The 2,885-nt window shown below is 40.4% G+C and overlaps 1 pseudogene; it reads left to right on the top strand.

Annotated features, from left to right (window-relative positions):
- Positions 1–697: 697 nt before the first annotated feature.
- On the top strand, positions 698–1,942 carry LOC114032476 (annotated as a pseudogene).
- Positions 1,943–2,885: the final 943 nt, after the last annotated feature.

Raw genomic sequence — 2,885 nt, 5'->3', positions numbered from 1 at the left:
GTGTCCTGTGATTAGAATTTGATACTAGAAATATATACTATATTTAAAAGGAACAAAATAACAACAACAGCAACAACAATAGTTAACCTTTATATAGCACCTAATATGTACTAGGCGCTGTAGCAAGCACTTTACAAATGTTATCTGATTTGATCCTCACAACAACTCTGGGAAATAGGTGCTATTATTATCCACGTTTTGCAATTGAGGAAACTGAAGTAAACAAAGGTTAAGTGACTTGCCCAAGGTCATACATCTAGTAAGTGTTTGAGGCCAGATTTGAACAGACAGAAGCTAAGTAACTAAGGAATTTCAGGAAGAATAACCCAGGATGACACACAAAGCATAAATAAAAGGAAAAATTGAAATATAATATCCTGAAAAGTAAAGGAAAATGGATCATGTAAAAAATAATGTATTCCCCTAAACTGAATATAAATAAAAAATTAATTTACTATTTAAAAAACATTCCTATGACAAATAATGCTGTCTAATTTAGTTTTCTTGGGTGCCATATAACATTTGATTCATATTAAGCCAGAAGTTCATTAGAATCTCTATAACTTTATACAGACAAACTGTGATGTATCCACACCTCCACTACCTTGTACTTGTGAAATTTATTTTTTGAATCCAAGTATAAAACTTACATGCATACCTACAAAATCTGATAACCCCTTCACCTCCTGGAGCCTACATGGGTCATGTTCAGACCAAGACCATGAAGAAGGTAGCACAATTCACCATCAAAAAGTACTGCACCTGCCTAGGCAATGACTTCCACACCAACAAATGTGTATGAGGAAATTACCATCATACCTAGCAAGAAGCTCCACAAACAAGATGGCAGGGTATGTTACTCATCTGATGAAGTGGATTCAGAGAGTCCCTGTGAGAGGTAGGTGTGAGGGACTGTCTGATGTTGGCAGCTACCAGGTTGAGCGCTGTGGCAAGGGTAGGGTAGGATCTGGGTATTTTGGAAGTCGAGGCAGGGGCTGTGGTAGGCAGAGTCGTGTGTACTGGGATGGGCTGGATCGGAGAAGCCCTGAGGCAATTGGGCAGTGCTATGAGATAAGCTGGGTGCAAGGAAGTAGCCGAGCTTGAGCTCCTGAGGCAAGGGGCGGTGCCACGTGGGAGTGGGATGGCAGAGGACTGAGTTCCCTCTGCTTAGTCCCCTCCCTATATGCAACGTCATCCCCAGATGCCTCTTGTGACCTTCCTGACTTCCTGGGTCCCTTTGTGCAGCACTGACCCAGACCCCTCCTCCCAGTGTCTGAGCCTGACTTCCTAGGTCACATACTCTTGTCTATGCGTCAATCCCAGATGCCTCCTTCCTGTATCCAATCCTAGCCTCCTACGTCACTCCCTCCCCCTTGGTGTGCTAAACTCAGACAGCCCCTTCCGGTATCTGGCCCTACAATCATTGGCTAGTAGCAGGCTGGGGAGGACGGGCTAGGTAGGTACTTAGGAACAAGCGTGGTCAGATCACATGTGCGCTCTCCCCTGGCTCCTGCCCTGTTGCTCTGGCCTTGCTGCTTGGGCTTGCTATGATGGCTTGCTGTGTTGGCCTCTGAATAAAGCTCTGGTGTTGGTGCCTCCCGATGGCTCGTCTCTGTGTGGTGATCCGGCTGAGAACCGAAGACCCAGGTGTGGGTAAGATTCTGGTAGTGTGCTTCTTATAAGAGAAGTAGGTACCGGCGTACGGCTGGCAGAAGGTCGGCGTGCGGCCAGTACAGGTAGGTGTATCAAATTGCAAGAAAAAAGGAAGAAAGGAGGGATAACTATGTCCCTGAGGCTTCTGTTTTGGATTAGGAGATTATTGAAGTGAATCCTGATACCAAAGAAATGTTGAAACTCTTGGACTTTAGCAATTTGTACGACTTGCAAGTTACTTAGGCCATGACTGGGATGAACCTTCAAAACACCAAGAGAAACTGTTTAATATTTACTTTTGCCTTTTTTCTCAATAAACTTGGGAACTCCCTTGCCCCCTAAAAATTGAATACCATTAGATTTTTCCCAGTGTTCTATCCTGTAAAAGTTTTTTTTTTTGGTGGAATATTTTGACTTTATCATGAACGTGAAAAATCTCTCCTAGTGTTATGTCATCTGAACTTTGATAAGCATACCGTCTTTTACTTTTCCAAGTCATTTATACAAATATGAAATAAAATAGGGCAGAGCATATATCCCTGGAACATTTCACTAAAAACCTGAAAAAGACTGAAAAGTTAATGACTACCCTTTGGGTCTAGTCATTCCATTAGTTCTATATTATACATCATCTAGTCCATATATCCTTGTGTTTTTCAAAAGAATAAAATGAAAATTTTTTTTGTTGAATTCTTTGCCAAATTTAATTTGTTCTATGAATAGCCATCCTGAGGGGGAAAAAAGGAAATAAGCTGAATCTGGCATGATTTTTTTTTCATTTGTTTCTTTATAAATATTTTACTGTGGCCTTTAAAAAAAAAGAAAATCTGTCACTTCCCAATGACTCCACCTCCTAAAAAGATTCCTTCTTTGTAACAAAGAGATGCAGTTAAGCAAATCTAACCATTATGTTGGCCCTAATATGCCTAATGGCACGTGGCCTATTTTGTAGCTATATTTCACAACTTCTTTGACTGGAAGGTATGCTTAACTTCTGAAATCAAGATTGATTCCTCCACTGATGAGATTTCTGATGTGTTTCTTTTTTGTGATGTTTCATAGAAGAATTTATTCATATTTTTTGAAAGTATCACTTCAATTTTCCAGTTTCAGTGTACAGATAAGAAAAATGAAATCCTGAAAATGTGTGACTTGCCCAAGATCACAAAGCTAGTTAATGATAGGGCCAGAAGTAGAACATAAGTTTTCTTGTTCCTATACAAATGATTTTT

This window comes from Vombatus ursinus, unplaced genomic scaffold (genome assembly GCF_900497805.2).
Source record: "Vombatus ursinus unplaced genomic scaffold, bare-nosed wombat genome assembly UNPS02005365.1, whole genome shotgun sequence".
In the NCBI taxonomy this organism is placed as follows: domain Eukaryota; kingdom Metazoa; phylum Chordata; class Mammalia; order Diprotodontia; family Vombatidae; genus Vombatus; species Vombatus ursinus.
The sequence above is the reverse complement of the archived record's forward strand: the minus strand, read 5'-3'. Positions and strand labels throughout refer to the sequence as shown.